The sequence below is a fragment of the Triturus cristatus genome, chromosome 3_1, assembly GCF_964204655.1.
Source record: "Triturus cristatus chromosome 3_1, aTriCri1.1, whole genome shotgun sequence".
In the NCBI taxonomy this organism is placed as follows: Eukaryota; Metazoa; Chordata; class Amphibia; order Caudata; family Salamandridae; genus Triturus; species Triturus cristatus.
In genome coordinates this window covers 917,066,484-917,086,930 of record NC_140583.1, presented here as the reverse complement: position 1 = coordinate 917,086,930, position 20,447 = coordinate 917,066,484, and positions in this window count along the sequence as shown.

The following is a 20,447-nucleotide window of genomic DNA, read 5'->3' as shown; positions in this document are numbered from 1 at the left end:
GTCTTAGACTATCGCCAATTGAAAACTCACACTTGCGCTTTTGCTGCACAAATTTCACACGACACTGGCTTAATAAATAATATTGTTCGTGAAAAATACAAACCTACATTGACATTTCCAATGGCTTTTTCTGTCAAAATATATAACATCTGAAAGCTGCAATTTGACTGCATTCTCAGTGCTTGGAGAAAACAATGATTTTGTAGGCTCCCACAAGGGCAGTTCAAGTCTGTTTCTTCCCGAGTGACATCAACTTTTCAAGAAATGTATTCAGAAATGTTGTCTTCCATTGATGACATATACCTTACAGATGATGACTTAAACACACATTTTGCCAGAGTGGACAGTACTAGTTTGGTATTCACTGACCATGGCTATAAATTAAATTGTCCAAAATATAAAATTACCTTTCTCAGTGTCTTGTTTTTGGGATACAAATTAACAAATGAAGGTAAAAGCTTAGCACCACATTTCTTAGAGTTCTGTGCTCTTTTTTTAAACACCAAACACTTTGAAAAAACTTTAATAATCATTTTTAGGATTTCTCAACTTTGGTAGAACATACATACAAGATTATGAACAACGGGATAAACCGTTATGAGGTTTAACTTGCCAGGATTTTTCTAATAAACATTGGACTGCTGAACATACTACTATACTCAGAAACTTACAAACAGATATGCTTGAGTCTAAACATTTACATACTTGTGTTAACACTATCAATTTAGTGATCCTAATAATTGCGGATCCAGTGGTTACACATATGTTTTACTCAATGAAGGGGAAAAAGTGCTGATTGCATATAAATTGCATTTATATTCCAATGTGGAAATGCATTTTGCAGCAACAGAAATTCTTTTGACTGTAGTTCAAACAGCTATTTTGAAGAAATATCCATTGGCCTTAGGGAAACGCATAACTGTGGTGTCTCCTGTTCTTGCTTTAAAGGCTGTTACCAAGGCTAGCGTTCCTAACGTGAAAGCCTTACATCCAAATTGGATTCAGTGGGTCAATCGGTCAGTAAGTCAAAATCACTTTATTCAGTTAATTTTAAAACCATAAAAGTATACTTCATAAAAACGTAGGAGAACCATTAAAAACATATACATATTTCATTAGGAACATAATATTAAGGCCCAAGAACATCAGAATAAAAATAATCTACCATCATTACAAAGGGTCGTGTGTCTACATATTTCTTTTACAACATGATCCTATATACCAAAAACCTAAAAAATAAAATCATTAGCCATCATTACTGTATATGAACCAACTCAAAACCACTTCAGAAACACCTTTTTTTCCTTTTCCTAGCCGCAGCAACTAAAAAGCTGGCAATATTAAAACATTCCCATGGGTTATTTAGCATCTGTAAATATATTAATGCAGGCTTGGCCTGCATAAAGCCTAACCTGTCACTGAGTCAAATAATGCAGATCGCCCTAATTTCACAGTCAAGCGCTTAATATAACCTAGCCAGGGGATGCTACTTGCTTTATCTAAAGATAAGCAATCCTGAGCGATATTACGATTCAGCTCCAGTTCTGGATTGGTCCATATCGTAATCCACTGCTAAAGTGGGACCATACCTTCAGATCTGATACAAAACCAACACCCAATTCCAGATGAATGATATAAAAAGGTGTTGATTGTGGGAATCTAAAAAACTTGTTCTCCACTATTTGGAGTTCTTCAGCCTCCTTATAGCCCCAAAATCAGACCCTTATTTAACAATAGCGGCACACTTGGCTCTATATATGTTTAACATCGCTTGACTGGGTTTGGCACCTAGCATACGTGCAAAATCGTGGACTGCTACTATCGCTCTCAACATGGCATTTATTTTTGCTTTTTTTGCGGTGCCCAAGTACCCCTTTCATTGAACAGTACCCCTAGATAAGAAAAAGTGGTTACCCTTGTGATTTCATTTCCTTCACAGAAATCAGTTTGAGCTCTTTTTGATCTTGAGCCCATAACCATTGAATGTGATTTAGAGAAATTGACACTTAGGTCTAGCGATCTCATGAAATCAGAAAAATAGTCTAGGAGACACTGAAGCCCAATCGCTGTCCGTGCTAGTAATACAGCGTCATTCGTGTATAAAAGCACTGGGAATATCTTTACAGGCTGTAGACAGGGACGAGTCTAGATTGTTAATGTATAACGTAAACAATAGGGGAGCTTAAATACATCCCTGTCTAACTCCTCTTGTTATACAAATATACTGTGCACAATTGCTCCTTTGGTCATTTCTCACCGTGGCAGAAAGGTCCCCTTGCAGGTCAGACAGAAAGTTAACAATTTTCCTATGTTCGTCAATAATACCCATAATTTTGAACTGTTTACTCGGTCAAAAGCAGAGGACAGATCCATAAAGGCCAGATGTAGTGTCACCCTCTGAGCGGTAATATACTTCCCCACTATCAAATGTCAATTTAGACACTGATCTGTCATACCCCTGCCTTTCCTGAACCCATACTGTGTTAACACTACCAATTTAGTGATCATAATAATTGAGGGTCCAGTGGTTACACATATGTTTTATTCAATGAAGGAGATAAAATGCTGATTGCTTATAAATTGCATTTATATTCCAATGCGGAAATGTGTTTTGCATAGACAGAAATTCTTTTGACCGTAGCTCAAACAGCAGTCCTGAAGCAACATCCATTGGCCTTAGGTAAACGCATAACTGTAGAATCACTGTTCTTGCCTTAAAGGCTGTCACCAAGGCCAGCGTTCCTAACGTGAAAGCCTTACATCCAAATTGGATCCAGAGGGTCACTTCCTTGACAGCTATTAATGTAGATTGTGCTTTTGTCCCTACTTAGCAAATACAGGAATACCTCCGGTATGAAATAGAATACCCCAGTCTAGTGAAATGTTGCTTCTAGATCAGTATGCTCTCATAATTTTACTGATGGTACTGCCCAGCCGGTGGTTGGTACTAAGTACAAGTACTCCGCTGCATGTGCTGCTGTAAAAGGTGTCATGAATGATGGTGTATTTCAGGCACAAAAAACATATACAGAAACTTTCGGTTACTATCCTGCTCAGCTGGCTGAATCAAAAGCTTTTGTTCTGGCATTGCAGAATATGTATTCAGAATTTCCCACACTTGTAGTGTGTGATTCTGATTACTGCGTCCAGTCCTTTAATGATAATTTACCTTATTAGCACTTGAATGGATTCAGAGATTCTAAAGGTAACACTATTAAGCATAAACGTCTTTGGAGGAAGGTGGTGACACTGAAAGATGCTTTAGCACGGGCTCCTGTAATTCACCCGTTGAGTCATCAACGTGTTGGTGTACACGTTACAGGGAATTCGTTGGCTGATGAAGCCGCCAAGGCTGCTTTTCAGACAGTTTCAGTAGCTGTGATTACTTGTTCCCATGCAAGGATAGATGATGACAACATAGCTAGTGGCGAGCCCCTACATAAAGGCTATCCAGCAAAAAACTCTAATTTATTTAGTCCTCAAAATATTCCCTTTGCCCGCATCGGCGATCGGGTGATCCCCAAACGGGACAGCAATTTGAAGTTATTAATAGCTGCTCTCAGAGGGATTGTCTTCTGCCCAAGCTGGTGTGGCGGCTACAGTTCCTTTATTACAGAGATGCTACTGGTGGCAGGATCTTTATAAACAGACTAAAAAATGTGACCTTTGTGGCGAAGTTTGTCAACAAATTAAAAGTTTCATCGTTGCACACCCACTGCAGACACCACTTTTAATTTCAAATAAGCCATTACAATGTATCTATTGAGATCACTGCGCACCACTCCGTTCGGATGGTGCCTTTAAATTTGTTTTAGTGGCTGTTTTTCTTGTTCTCAAATTCTATGGGTGTGGCCACAGCGTTCAGCTGACGTTTGAACTTGTATTAAAGATTTGCAAGTCTTTATCCATACAGATGCAGTGGCAGCATTCCACTTGGACCAGCTACTGGCTTTTGCCTCTAAGACTTTTTGGGATTCTGTGGGCAAACTTAAGGTTGCTGTGCATTATACCACCCCTTATCATCCTGAGTGAAATTTGATAGTAGAACGGTAGAACCAGGACTTAAAGCAGTCTTTAACAGCAAGAGTACTAGGTTCCGTTCGTAATTGGATCCATCACCTGTATGGAGTTCAGAGAGTGTTAAATAATCTGCTATGATGGTTGTTGAGTGGTCAGACGCCCTATGAGGTACTGTTTGGGGTACAAAGGTTTGTTCCAGATCTTGATAACTCTGGCACGGTGGCGGCAGATGTGCACTTTGACATCAATGAACATTTCACTGTCTTAAAGGAATACAAGACTTCCAATATGAACACCTCAAATTTAAATTCTAAACATTCTGCCACTGATGAAGTGAAGGAGCAACCAGTGGTTTCTGCCTAGATTCCTAAAGTTGAGGATCTAGTCTGAGAGAAGACTGCACATAAAAAGTGTTTGGCTTGTCCCACCATGCACTGGTACCTGTCCTTGTGGTCCAAAGTACTTGAACTGTGATTTTGCCACCGTTTGCTTGTTGTAAGCAGAAACAACAAGCTTCCATTGATTTGATCAGGTTACACCATGTGGCCAGTTCTCCATAGTAGGCCACAGGGGGTTCTAGACAGTTCCTTAATACCTCTCCCTACCCTGCACGAAATCCCTCTACATGCACTAAGTAGTCCTAGTCTTTCTACTCCCTAGCTGGGGACTTAAGATGCTGAACTCATACCAGTTAATGATGAAAAGACAGGATGTGTTTTGGACGTGGGTGTGACATTTTCTACTGCTGCACCTTGCAAAGAAATTATATATTATCAACCACCTTTGGAGGTGCCTACCCGCTCTCCTTTGCATGATGAGGTCCCTGTTTTTACTCTCCTCTGGTTATTTTGTCAACATTGATGATTTTTCTTTTGACTCTTCACATACCTCCTTGCATGGTTCACCTTCACTGTTCTTTTGACTGAAACAGACTTACCTGATTCCTCCATGGTCCTACTGTTTTTCTTTGTTATTTTTTCTCTTCCTCCAGATTGGATTTGGTACAGTTTTCTTTCTGCTGTTGAATGGACACTATCTCTAAGATTGCTCTTCTCCAGAAGTAATAGCTGTGTTGCTTACGCCCCATTCTTCTTCACACATGGTCCGAAGAGACTTGGCCCTTGTGAACATTGCTGTATTCCCTGTCTATGATGGTCTTGTTTGGGATAAAGTCCACTATAACATTTTTGGTCCTAAGAAAACACTGCAAATTTTGTATTTTTATAAAATTTCTATGGATAATGTTATTACCCCAGGTACAATTTCTAATGAAGGGGATATTCTGACTGTTTTCAATATGATATCTGAATTAGAATCATACACAGTATATGAAAATGATGATTTGTATTTGAATTCTACAAACTATGGTGAAATGTTTTTGTACCATCATTATGCACTTTACTATTTACACAGAGCAAGTACTCCACATGCTGTTTTTAATTATGCACAGTGGGAACACTGCCTGACACCACCTGTGGGTAGTACTAAAATATATTTAAAGAAGTTCCCTTATTTTTCTGGTCATGTCCCTTCAGACCCGATTTCATTTTATTATAAGCTGACATGTCTTTCTTGTTGAATGCAAATAGTTGGGATAAAAAGCTTACACCTTCCCCAGTGAAGACAAATATGCTCACACAAGCAAAACTGATTTATTGTGATTTATTTTATTTCACAAGTAGCCCTAAAGGATATGTGCTAAGTTCCCTCTAAAGTGCGTGCCTGGGTGGCCGCGCAGCTCCTGTTCAAGTGCGGCCCGTTTCAATTTATTGAGTGTGCACACAAATCTAATTTAGTTAAATCGTGTTTTTCTCTTTTAAGTGTTCCTCAGACTAGCCTATCCCAACCCTCCTGAGGCCTAGCATGAGGGCAGGGGAAAACAAATGGCACGGATAACAGTCTTTCAGATTGATGGCTCTGTCATCACCAACTGCAGACAAGACCTTCAAATGTAAATGATGCTTTTCACCTTATATAATGAGCATCAAAATGCTCACATAGGAGCTCTTGTTTCAAATGTATATACTCCTTTTGGGAGAGGCTAGACAGGAAATGGGTGAAAGAAAGAAAAGTTGGTTTTCCAAACAGTTAATTTTGCTTTATTCATGTTGAGTGAAGTAGTGCTTTCTTCATCCATTTCTGCGTCTCATTTTACTTCAATTTCATCAGAAAGGAGGTTTGGTTTGCCACCTGCAAAGGCCAAGACATGATTCCTAAGTATAACCTTACATAAAATCGTTTATACATTTTAAACATGGCCTTTCAGTCTTTCTTTACCTCAATTATTAGTCAGAGATCACTAGAACAACTGTAAAATACATTTTTTTCTTACTACTAATAAGGAGGAAATATTATAGACTTTAGGCAATTTCTTTTTTATTCTTGTACCAGCAGAAAATACCACTCATGTCGGCATAAAACGGGCCAGATGTTCACCCTAGCGGTGGTCCACGGTAAATGATGGGTAATTATTATTTTTAATGCTGCCTTGAGGTAGTGGACTGTTTGACGCATCAGAAAACTTTCCCTTTCGTATCACCTGGATTACAGTATCACTGGTGTTCAGCTAAGAAACAAAGGCATAGGCAGCAGGATATTTATGTCACAATATTTCAAAATTTCTGTAGCTCGATATTTCTAAATCAATATTTTGTCCAAATACCTAGTGCTCCTCATCCTGGGCCTGAAATGCATGAATCTTATCCACCTTGCACTGATGGCTCTCTGTTGGCCTCTAGCCAAGCAAAGTTTTGACTTCATGATAATCTGTTATGCCCAATGCTTTGCAACTTCAGGCACTCCTTTGGGCACTCCCATACGCCAAGAAATTTATAGTGACTTAGGAGTCATCCAGATGGCCATGTGTGGCTTACCCAAAAAAAATGATGCACTCAGAGAGACTTAAGGGCCTGATCACGAGTTTTGGTGGTGCGGGAGTGGGCAGCACTGCACCACCACTCTCCTGCACTGTCAAAACTCAACGCCACCCGCCTGCCACATTACAAGTATTTTTGGGGTCTGGCGGGCGGCGTGTCGATAGTGCGGCCATGCAGTTTTAAGGCTCATACAGAGCCTTAAACTGCACCGCCGCGGGACCGTCAGTGCACGTTCCTGCACGGGAAAGAAGGCACTATGTCATGCATTCCTACACATGCAGGAACTGGGGTGCAAAACTACAGGGGACACAACATGCACCCCAGTGCACAGGGGCAAGAGGGGGCCTTGTAGGGCCCCCTTTCTTCCCACTCTGTCAGCAGTTTCACGGAGGAAGAACCTCCATGAGACCGCTAGCAATGAGGAAAGTTGTAATATGCTTGCCAGTGCCTGGTTAAAGTATGTAAAAACTTTTACTCATAATTTTGGCCATCCAGAGTACTATAACGATCTGAAAACGATGAGGGCGATCAATAGAAAAGATCTAAAAAACAGCTGCTTACGCTGGATGGATGAAAAGAGAATTAGCACTGAAATGATAAAAACAACTGTACAGACCCATCATCTTATTTTAACTACTTTTTATATGCAACCATACAGAAGGATTGTCACAGGTGATGTTAACCCATTTCAGACTAGGCATAATACACAGAACAACGAGTTTCCCTGTATTAAACGACTGTTCGAGACCAATGTGCAAATGCCCGTGCGATGATGTATCTTCCCAATCGCACATGCTCTGCTCTCGCCATGCGAGGGCTTCTTGGAATCAATACAGTTCCTGAAGTCATGTCGCTGCTCCGCCTGCAATTTTGATTGGTGCATGTCGTTTTGCATCATGGATTATGCGAAACACAGTGTAATGATTGCACCGGAGGCAATCATTACGCTGAGGGTTGCCACCCTGTCCGCTTTTGGCCCCGCCCACCGGGATTGGATCATTTACTTGCAGAGGAACACGGCCTCCTTCAATTACTCGGTAAGCACTATATTTATTATTTTTTGTAAGTTACATGCGCGGTCCGCTTTAATTTTCGGGACCGCGAGCACTATATATTTTTTCCTAGTTGGTCTATGCAAATATCTGTTGTAGAAAGCTTTCATCACCCGCACGCACTAAGGGAGCCTTCACTACACATAGGTCCACTTTAAGGAGACTTTCCCTGTTCACATATCCGCTTTAGACAGCCCCCTTGCTCACAAGTGTGCATCATGGAGCTTTTTCCCGCTTGCAAGTTTGATTTGTTGATCATTTTATTTGCTCATACGATCTCTTCGGGAAGTCTTTCCAAGCTCACGTCTTCAGTGTGCCTTTCATGGCCAAATAGCAAAACAAGCTTTGGTTTTGACTCAATGGCAGCAAGGCCAAGTCATGTAAACTAAACAAAACAGAGAGAGTGCCAGTGCTGCACTATACTTACAAAAGAGTTTTAACCATGAACTGAATTAAACAAGTTCACTTTTGACCACTTTTTGGTTGATTTTAATCAAAATTATTTTAATGCAATAAATTCTCTTATTATTTTGCACGGTTTCATTGAAGTGATTAAAGCATTTCACAAATAATCAAACAATACAACGTTAATATTTACATTACATTAACACATATAAATGACACCACCACTAGCGTACCTCAATCACTCGGACAACAACACTCAAAGTTCACAAACATACTAACTATACACCATAAACCAAACGATTTACATTTGTATGTACAAAATACATAAGGCCATCAGCAAATAACACTTGCAGTACTTCTAATAGCTTATTTTTAGTTGTTTAGCAGATGATTGGCCAAAGGCGAAGATAGGTCTACGCGTTTCGAATCCCTTCACCGGGGATTCTCATCAGGACCAACACTCTCTACAACTTGAAAGTACGCAACCCAGGCTTTAAATGTGGAACATAAGTCCTACAGGATCCTTGTCAGGAAAAAGGATGTCTCACAAGCACGTTTAAATCCTTACTCCTCCTGGTAGGAGTCGACTGTGCTCCCGATTATCTTAAAGCGGCGTGCTGTTTATATCAATCCCTCTACGGCTGTATCCTCTTCACCAGTTTATTCCAACGCCTACGGAGCCATCGCGAACCGTGCAACCGACGCCAAAAGCATGTTCGATGCCCAGAAGCGGGGGTATTTAATGTGCAGGATCTAACAGCCACCTAACATTCTAAAGTAGCCGCATCACAAGGAAAGTGCAGAAGGACATTTAGCCAGACACACAGCCGGGCACATACAGGGAGATTGGAATCTCTCTCACAGAAGTCACTGTTAATGTGTGTAACGCGCTTGTGATTTGTGACGCAAATGCAGTTCAAATGTCCCCTGAGCAACTCTTGGTGTGCCAGGATAGGGAGCAAAGCGAAGAAAGGGGTGCACACGCATACAATGCACATTTCTTCTAATGGTTATATACAGTTTTGAAAATGAGTCCCAGACACACGTGTTTCCAGCCACCGGGCAAAATGTGCCTAGGAATTGTTTTCAGGGCTAATGATAAACGCCCTGGAATGCTGCCATGACAGACAGATTGGTCGCAATTAATAAATAAGGTTGTTGTTCGTCCATTCGCAGCCATCACCAGAGTTCTGCCCGTCAGTGACCACAGCGTGCAACGTCCGCCCTTAACTGCAATTGCAGGTTTGCATCCTGCCCATTCTCTCTACCAGTCACCGGGTCACACTACTGTCTTCAACCTTTTGCTGCTGCCGCGTTAGCTTGCATATCTGTAAGTATATGAGTTTATGTTTATTTTGTGCATGGTTTTGTGTTTATGCTGAAACTGAGCGTTAGCTTTTCGTTGTCTTAAAGGGTATTTTCTTAATCTGCACAGTGTTATGTATGGACTCTTCACTGAATCTTATGTAGCGAAAGTGACTCATTACAGAACATGGTCAATCAATCAATCAATCAATCAATCAGGGGTTGGTAGAGCATGCTACTCACCCGTGAGGGTCTCATGGTGCTGGGGGGGAGGGGGGAGTAACCCCTGATTGATTGACTATAGGAACTTGATGCCATAATGCTGAAAGCCTGCACGTTCAAACCTTTTTTTTTTTTAGTTTTGGCTTTAGTGGTGGTTTGGTGTTATAGGGGTGTCCTATGGCCTTTTGCGATACCAAAGGGGATGATGGACGGAGCGTTTGAGCAAATCAAACACTCACCCCCAGTCGACTGATCTGGGTTTAATCCATCATCATTCTTTAGCTCACTCCACCACCCCAGTTAAGACATAGCCATATGCAAATCAGTCTGACCCTGTGCCTCATGGGAACAGTCCAGCCCGAACTGCCAAGCCATGTCTTCCCTGGACCGGAAACATGCATCCTGGGACCGGTTTCAGGTTCTTAACCCTCATCAGCCAGGCTATCTTGAATCCAGTGGCAAAGTGAGCAAGGAACCCACGTCTGGGATACCCTGCCAACTTTGCTTTGTTCGCCCTAAGTTGGCAGGGTATGCCCAGACGTGGGTCCCTTGCTCACTTTGCCACTGGATTCAAGCTAGCCTGGCTGATGACGGCTGATTAGCCGGAAACCGGTCCTAGGAAGCTTGTTTCCGGTCCAGGGAAGACATGGCTTGGCAGTTCGGGCTGGACTGTTCCCATGAGACACAGGATCAGACTGATTTGCATATGGCCATGTCTGAACTGGGGTGGCAGAGTGAGCTAAAGAATGATAATGGATTAAACCCAGATCAGTTGACTGAGGGTGAGTGCTGCAATGGTGCTTGCAATGATCAACACTCCGTCCATCATCCCCTTTTGTTTTGCTATGGACTTTTGCAGCACTGGAAAGTAAGCAAGTGAAGCTGTACACAATCCTGCATGCTGGTGTGTGCTTCAGTGAATCTGACGGGTTATTTTGAAGAAAACTAAACAATTGATTAGTGGAATGCTTGAATTAATCACAGCCACTTTGTAATTACTCAGGCCGCTTCCGATCCATCAGTTTTTGCCCAGTATGCCACCACACACAGACCGTACCCCAATCAACTTTGTTACTGCTCCAAAAGAAACAGTGCAGCCCAAACTGCCAGAGTAGGTAACCCCTGAACAGCACAAACCACCCTATACCTTTTTTGGCCTATATGGGTCTCTTCAGTAAGGTTGGAAAGCTACTCAGAGCGATTGGCAGTGGTTTCGACTATTTGCAAGTATTCCTCTCATCACCTTTTCTGCAGGTAACCAACTCCTGGAGAAACGCATGTTGCTAACTCACACATAAGAATAAACCCTGAACATTGTTTCCACACTGTTTTTCTTTCTTTCTTTTCCTTAACTCCTCTCCTTCCTGGATGAGGCTAAAATCGGCCCTCTTCTATGACCACAACTTGCATAATCTACCACTGCAGTATCACCAGTGACAGATGGCAGCCACTGGGAAGCAAGAAGGAAGTAGAAGTGTAACAAGCATTTGCAATGCAATAGGTCTCGCATTTATGCGAGTTTAAGCTATTGGCATTGTAAATGACAATGCCTGTTATTTATGTATTAAAAACGAAAACAAAAATAAAAGGCATTGTTATTTGCAATGTCAATAGCTCAAACGAGCCTAAATGCGAGACCTATTGCATTGCAAATGCTTGTTTCAATAGCAAGTAAAAGCCGGTTATTTAGACACACATTTTAAAGTCTAGTCATCGAGAATCATAACCACCACGTGTGCGGCTTTGTAACGCGGCGAGTTGACGCACTGGATGTGGGCAAAGACTGCACCACCTCCCGTGCATTAACACACGTGCCAGAGTCATGGCAGCGTCAGCAACACAGCTTGCGTATTACAGCAGCAGTGACAGTAAGAGAAATGGGAGGAGTGGGACACAGGGGAAGACAAAGAGATAAAGAGTCATGAGAAGTAAGAGGGGTTATGTAGAAGATGAAGTGTGGAGAGAAAACAGGGGAAGTAGAGAGGCAGAGTGGAGGTAGTGAGGTAGCAAAAAAGAGATACGGTTGACAGAGCCACAAAGAGAGACAGGGTAAGTGTAAAGATGCTCATCACGGTCTTTGATTGTTTGAATGTAATAGTATTTATTGTGGAGACACAGAGATGCGCCCTGTAAATAGGTGGCACGGAAAGTCAGTTCCAGGTATAGAACACTAATGCCTCATACAGTTCCAGATGTCATTGCATTCCATACCTCAGCAGAGTCCTAGTACATTAACATCATCGCAGTAAGGTAGAGAGAGAGTTGTACAGTAGAAAGGTACAGATAGAGAGGTGAGGTCTTGAAGGAGAGTTGCAATAGAGAAGGAGGGCAGAGAGAGAAGAGAGAGAGAAGAGGTCGTACTAGAGGAAGAGTAGTAGAAAATTAGAAGGAACCACTGAAAAAGAAGTAAGATAGTGAGAGAAGTGAGGTGAAGGAAAGAGAGGCAGAAAGAGAGAGCGAAGGTAAAGACATAAGGTAATGAACGAATGGTGAGGTAAATTGAAGTTAGGTAATGTGCGAGAAATAGATTTGAGGTAGAGAGAAATTAGGTAGTGCTAGAAATCTAAGTTAGAGAGGCATTCTGCCCCTTCAGATGTCTTTCCAAATAGCAAACATTTTTTAAAGCAACCCCAGTATCTTTAATGGATATGGACTGCTTAAAAAATTGTGTTCATTGGGAATGCATATGGAAGGCCACGGGTCTATTGTCCCTTGCAGGTCACTGTCTCTGCATTCACAGCCAATTAGGGGGTTTTCAAATAACAACCAGCCTTATTAACCCCTTAAATGCGGCCAATAGCTGACAGCTGCAGTCCCTCCTCAGTGCGGAGGGGTACAAAGGACCCTCTGGTACTTTGAACCAGAGGGGTTCCTGTTTGAAAAATTCTAGCTCATTCTGCTCGGAAGTAGCCTGAGTTCGATTTTTAGGTCTCGCCTGACCCAGCGCATGTGCTGGTCTGGCGAGACATTTTGAGAGGGCTCCAAAAAGTGCTACCAGACCAGCCTAGAGCTACAGTGCATGTGCGTGGGCGCGCGAGTCGCGCTTTACCGCGATTACTTTCACATTCGCGGCCGCGCAGCCGCGCGGTCACTTTGATGTTTGATCGCGATCACTTTCGCGGCCGCACGGCCGCTTTGATGTTCTCCGTGAGGCTTCAATAGATTGCAACAGTTAAAGCAAGCATTGGCATAGCCAATAGGTCTCGCTTTTGGGACCTTATAAGTGTTTAGTTATGCAACTGTTGCATGGCTAAACACTTATAAGGTCCCACAGGCGAGACCTATTGGCTATGCCAATGCTTGTTTTGTTTTGTAATGACAGTCAGCGCGCAGGCTGCGCTGATGTCATTACATGAAAAGTGAAAGTAAAACAAGCCGTATGGCTTGTTTTACTTTCACTCCATCAGTGCTGGGTGGGGGGGGGGGGGGCATATCTTAGCCCCTGAGCACTTATTGTCTTTGGAGAGGTATTGTTGGAAAGGGGAGAATCTCCCCTTTCTAATGGTATCTTTGTATCTTTGCCCAGTGGATGCCTGCTTGGCGTTCTCCAGGCAGGGATCTACTCACTAAACACCAGGGATTTTGAGTGAGCGGCCCCTTCAGCAAGGACTTGTGCTCTCTCCACCTCCTCAAGAAGTAGTCTTTTTGCCGCCCTTGGTTATGGATGGGGAGATTACCCCCAATCTGCCCTCCCTATTGGAGCAGAAAGCTTACTAGATAATAGTACATTTAAAACAAAAAAAACATAGGGGTGGGGGGCCACCATGGGCATTGCCATGCCCTGCCCCAAAATGGCATAGACAGTCTTTCTGCCCCTCGGGATGCAGATGGGCTAATTCGCGCAATTTTCCCCCGGGGGAGCAGTAAACCCACTAGACACCAGGGAAAAAACATATGGTGGGCATGACCAGGCCTCATTACAAAAGGGCACAGATAGTCTTTCTGCCTCCCCTGGTGGTGGACTGGGGTTATTACTCCCAATCTGACTCCACTGGAGGGTGGGTGGGGGTTATTACCCCCAATCTGCTCGTAGGAGGACAGAAAGCCCACAAAACAGCAGAGAAAAAAATCAAAACTGAACCATAGGTGTGAGGGCCTCCCTCCATGGACTCGCCATGGGTATGGCCATGCCCCCACCCCAAAGGGGCACAGACAGTCTTTATGACCCCCGGGGGTGAATTTTGGCAATTACCCCAATCTGCCCCTCAGCGGGCAGAAAGCCCAGGAATTGTTTATGCAATATTATTGAGGAGAAGCAGCCCCCCCCGGGCATGGGCCTATTCTCTCCTCCACTTCGGGCGCAAATAGGCTTTCTGACCCCTTTGGGGGTGGATAGAGGTATTCATCCCCTACCTGGGTGCAGAAAGCCCACTAGACAACAGGGATTTCAAAATAGCGGCAAAACAAACAAAAGGAGAGCGCACCCTAACCTGGCATCGAGCCATTGTGAATTGGCAATTGTGCCTTTCTGCCCTCATAGGGGGCAGATAGGAAGCCTGTCCCAATTGGAGAGGTTTCCCAAATCTGCCCCCATGCTAGTAGAAAGACGAACATATGCCAGGGAATTTGCATGAGGGGCTAAAGAAAGAAGTGTGGGTGTCGCTTTCTGAAATTAGGCAATTAGTCTAACCCAAACAGGACAAACCAGCAGAAAGCTGACTGGATGGTAGGAATACTTTTTTTGTCAAATAATGAGGTGGGTCTTCCCATCCTGACATCAGGCTCAACTATTACCTCTAAAGCCTCAACAGTCTTTTTGCTCCCTGTGGACTGAAACATCCCATCCAAATGGCAAGTGAGAGGACATTTGATTCTTTTGGGTGTTGTTTTTACATATGGGCCGAGAGAGTGGGGCTAAAGCCTAATATCGTCCCACTTGCCATGGTGAATGTGGATCCCAGGATGTTTCATTATCCACAATGCCCTTCAAAGCCCAAATTTTGCATGAAATCACACATTTTCCTTGCATTTAGGTGACATAATCTTCCAGAATCCACAGGAATCCAGAAAAATCCTACCACCTGTTGTTACCACACTTTTCCTGATTAAAACGCTACCCTGCTTGTGTGGCTGGGGCAAATGACCTCAACAGGAATAGATCAAACCAGGGTCAAAGGGAGTCTAACAGTGCAACTCCCATTGACCTTGGCTTCACAAATGGGGAACAATTTTCATTGGGACAGCTGGGGGAAATGCTGGGTGGTAGGAGTTTTGTAGATTCCTCCTGATTCCAGAAGTTTCCATCACAGAAATGTAAGGATTTTACCTGATGGTTGATCATTGTGGGTAAGAAAACCTCTAAGGATTCATGCAAAGCACACCACTGTGGAATTCTCTGGGTGTCTAGTTTTCACAACCGTCTGTGGTTGGTAGGTTTCCATAGGTGTTGGCCCAGCACAGGTCCAAATACCACATCCACCCTATGGCTGATCTCTCCAAGTAGCACTTTAGGGCCTTCTGTATAGCGGTCCCTCGGCCCACCCACACAAGTGGGGTCCAGTGGCTATCGGTAGACATATGAGAAGTTGGTACGATATTTGTTGATCCGCACAGGTTCCAGAACTTTCCTGCACAGATATGTGAGTAGAATGTGTGTTTTAGTCAAAGTTTGAGATTTGTATGGGCTTCTGGATAAGAAAACCTGGTGAGAGACATGCAAGTCACAACACCCTGGAATCCCCTAGGTGTCTAGTTTTCAAAAATGTGCAGATTTGCTAGGTTTCTCTAGGTGCCGGTTGATCTACGGCCCAAATCCACAACTACCGGCATTGTAGTAAAGGGTCAGTTTTCAGTGGAAAAACGTGATGTGTCCATGTTGCGTTTTGGGCTGTTTCGTCACAGGCACTAGGCTTGTGCACACAAGTGAGGAGCCCCTTTTATTGAGAGACTTGCAGGAATGCTGGGTGGTAACAAATTTGTAGCTCCCCATAGATTCCAGAAGTATTACTCACAGAAATATGGGAAAATGTGTTGCTTTATCCAAAGTTTGACGTCTGTAAAGGCTTAGGGGTAAGGAAACCTGGCGAGAGACACGCAAGTCAGCCCAACCTGGAATACCCTAGGTTCCTAGTTCTAAAAAATGTAGAGGTTTGCCAGGTTTCCGTAGGTGCCGACTAACCCAGAGCCAAAGAATCACAGCTATGGACTTTGCAAAAAAGGGTCAGTTTTCAGTGGAAAAATTGATGTGTCCATGTTTCGTTTTGGGCCCTTTCCTGTTGCAGGCACTAGGCCTACCAAAGCAAGTGACGTACCATTTTTTTACGGGGAGGCTTGGGGCATGCTAGATGGCGTGACGTTTATGGCTCCAAGGATTTCAGAACTTTAGGTCACACATATGTAAGGAAAATGTGTGTTTTTTCCCCCTAGGTTTGAGGTTTGCAAGGGCTTCTGGTTAAGAAAATCTGGTTAGAATCACGCAATTCACCCCACCCTGGAATCCCCTCTGTATCCAGTTTTCAGAAATTGCATGTTTTCTAGGTTTCCCTATGTGCCGTCTAAGCCAGGGCCCAAAATCCACAGCTACGGACATTGTAACAAAAGGGACAGTTTCAGTGGAAAAATGTGATGTATCCATGTTGTACATTAGGCCCTTTCCTGTCCCACACAAGTGAGGTACCATTTTATTGAGAGACTTGCAGAAATGCAGGGTGGTAGGAAATGTGTGGCTCCCCACATATTCCAGAAGTATTCCTCACAGACATATGAGGAAAAAGTGCTCTTTTAGGCAGAATTTGAGGTTTGTAAAAGGCTTATGGTTAAGGAAACCTGGTGAGAGGCACAAAGTCACCCCACCCTGGATTTCCCTAGGTATCTAGTTTAAAAAACATACAAGTTTGCTAGGTTTCCCTAGGAGCCAGCTGATTTAGGGCACAAAATCTACAGCTACAGACATTGCAAAAAAAGGGTAATTTTTCAGTGGAACAATGTGGTGTCTATGTTGTGTTTTGTGCCCTTTCCTGGCTTAGGCACCAGGCCTACCAAAACTAGTGAGGTACCATTTTATATCAGGAAACATAGAAAAGTAGGTCTTTTTTATTTTTAAAATCTTTTTGTTTGGGAGAAGACAACAAAAAAAGGTACAAACAAAAACAAGTGCAGTGAACTGCTGTCATCGAGGCTGCCAAGCCGGTAGACAAGTGTACAATAAAAGTTAAAGCATTACATTGAGTTTGTAACATATTCAGAAGCTGCGTGGTCCCAATTACTCTATTAAGAGTTTACAGCATTGCATTGTCCAAGTCTAGTGGGGGGGATCGGTAAAGGGGGTACATAGCAAGCCTCTACTCTCATTCCATGGGTCCCATATTTTTGTCCATTTGCGCGGGCAACCCCTACTTTCATAGATAACCCTCTCTGCCTGCATACACCAGTTTATGTCGGACTCTCAATCAATGTAACGTAGCTTAATCCCTCCTTTCCATGTTCTGGCAATATTGGGTTTTGCCACCGTGCAGCCCAACGAGACCCATATTGTGTCAGTTCTAGAGAGGTCTGTAGCGTCCCAGATATTCAGAAGGCAAAGCCGTGGGGAGACTTCGACAGGTATATGGCAGATCCGAGACATGGTTGCCACAACTCGTCCCCAATACTTCTGGAAGATAGGGCATTCCCACCATTGATGTAGATAGGTGCCAGTGAGGCCACATCCCCGGGGACAAGCCGAAGAGTCAAGTATTCCCATTTTAACCAGTGCTGAACTGATGTAGTAGACTCTGTGAAGTAGTTTAAGTTGTATGAGTTTGAACCGGGAACGGATCGCCAACTCCCGGGGCGAGGCCAGGGCCTCCCTTCAGTCCTCATCAGTCATGTCCCCAATCTCATCTGTCCATTTTGCGTGTATTTTGTCAAGGTTGTCAGGTGTGTTATTGAGGATTTTGCGATAAGTCAAGGAGATGGCTTTGTCTGTGAGGTAGTCATCTAATAACATATCCTCTAAGGGTGAGGATACTGGCAAGTCTGTGCCTCTGGGTATTGCCTTGTGTAATGCACTGCGTGCTTGAAGGTATCGAAAGGTTTCCCCCTCGTGCAATTGGTATTGTAGTTGCAGATAACAGAATGGGACGATCCTGCCCTCTGCCCACAGGTCCCCGACTTTGGAAAGGCCAATTAAATTCCATTTGTCGAACCCGGGCTGTTTTGCTAGCATACCCGGTTGACAGGATTCAAGCAGCGGAGTAACCAGTGTGATTTTTCCCTTCCAGCCCAGAGTTGCTGTTACCGTATGCCATAGGGAAATCATGGTAGAGGTCGGTGTGTGTCTGGGTGCATGTTTTGCCCCGCCGTATAGCGCCCTCAAGTAGTTCCCTGGAAGCATGTTATGCCGGTCAATCCTATAGGCTGGTTCAGTAAAGGTCCGGTGCGTCCAATGATTAAGGACCACTAATTGTGAGGCCCAAAAGTAGGATCTAGTATCGGGCAAGGCGATGCCACCATCGTACCAGCTTTTAGTGAGCTTGGCGAGGGCGATGCGGGGTGTACCATTATTCCATAGCAGAGCGCGTACCTCTGAGTCAATGGAACATAAATAGTGAGGTGGGACCAAATGTGGCATATTCTGTAATGCATAAAGGAAGCGGGGGAGTGCCATCATTTTGGAAAGGGCGGCTCTACCCAGTAGTGTAAGAGGTAGTGTTTTCCAATGCTGCACGTCAGCTCGGAGGCGTTGTAAAGGGGGAATAAGATTCCGTTCATGGAAATTCGCAGGGTCCCTTGTGATATAGATACCGAGATATTGGAATCTGTCTGTAACTACCCTTGCCTCACAGCCGATGGGAAGAGCAGGGCGGTCCCCACTCCTAACGTAGATCAGTGATTTGTCCCAGTTGATGGTGTACCCAGAATATTTTTGAAAGAGGGCAAAGACACGTAATACCTCGTTGATCAAAAACCGGGGTCTGGCTAAATAAAGTAAAATGTCATCGGAGTAGAGGGAAATTTTATCCATCCACTCCGACGACCAATTGAGCCCCCTAATCATGGGGTCACCCCTAATCCAGAGCGCCAGAGGTTCAAGTGCCAAAGCAAATAACAGAGGTGACAGGGGGCACCCCGTCTCTGTTTCCCAGCTCAAAGATCGCTGACCGGCCTCCATTGACCGTGATCCGGGCCAAGGGTTTGGAATAAAGCAGATGCACCCAGGATAGAAACCGATCACCAAAAGCATACCGTTCAAGTGCGACGAATAAGAAGGGCCATTCTATTATATCGAAAGCCATCTTAGCATCTAGCGACATAATCACTGAGTCTTCCTGTATGGTAGAGGCGCTGCCCAGGACTCCAAATAGATGACGGAGATTCAGCGCGGTATTCCTAGCGGGCATAAAACTAGACTGGTCCGGGTGTATCAATTTATGGAGATATGGTGTGAGGTGCAACACAAGAATGTTGGCAAGTACTTTAACCTCCGGGTCTAGGAGGGAAATAGGTCTATATAAGCTACACTGCTCGGGTTTTTTTCCCTTTTTATGTATAAATACGATGTTCGCCAGTCGCTGCGTATCAGGCAGAGTACCCAGAGCCACACTCCCCTCATATATTCGCACGAGGAAGGGGGCAATCGTCGAGGTGTTAATTTTGTAAAGTTCAATAGGGAGGCCACTGCTTTAGACACTTCTTCAGCCTTCAAGGTGGCGTCAAGATCTGTCACATCTTGGGGATCTAACACGGGCAGAAGCAGGGTGGAAAGCAACTCTGTGGCCGCGTCGTATGTCGATGTGGGCGAGGGGGCATACATTCATTCAAAGTAGGTGGCAAATGCCACTGCAATCCCAGCTCTGTCCTGTAACTTCACGCCACCCCGATCCACGATTTCAGCCACCCACCTATCGGCCATATCTCGCCTATCAAGCCATGCCAACAACTTAGTGGCCTTATCACCAATATCATACATGCGGTGTTGAGTGGCTTGATATTGGGTCTTGGCTGCATCTTCCGCGATTTCTCTATATTTTTTTTTGTTTTAGGGCTATTTTGTATGAGGTGTCTGGTGTTGCGGATGCCACTAACTTGCCATCAAGGATGGCCACCTCCCTTTCTATATCATCCAGCTGTTTTAGTTTTTCGTTCTTATGTCCCACGACTGCCACCACCCAGCAACCCCAGATCTGCATATTTCAAGTTGTAGCCCCGGAGCGCCCGTTTCACCTCCAGGAAGGACCTACGTTTCTGTTGCACCTTATAAGTGAAGTCTGGAAAAAAGGTAATCGTCGAGTTCTCAAACTTAAGCTGTGGGGCGGTTCTCGTAGTTTGGAGGATTATGTCCCTATCTCGAAAATTAAAGATCCTCGCCAGGAGGGGACGTGGCGGAGCGCCCGGCTTCGGGGGGCCTCCAGGCACCTGATGAGCACGTTCAACTGAAAAATATTTTGAGAGGGTGCAGGGCTGTAGCTGATTTTGAATTAGGTCCTCGACAAAGAGGTCCGCGGCCTGCCCCTCTGCCCGTTCGGGGACTCCCAGGATGCACACGTTGTTGCTGCACGCCCGAACTTCGTAATTTTCCAGTTTTGTTTCAAGATCCAATGTTTGGGCCTGCAGTTGTTTGACCCTCGTTTCGAGCTTTGTCGTGGAC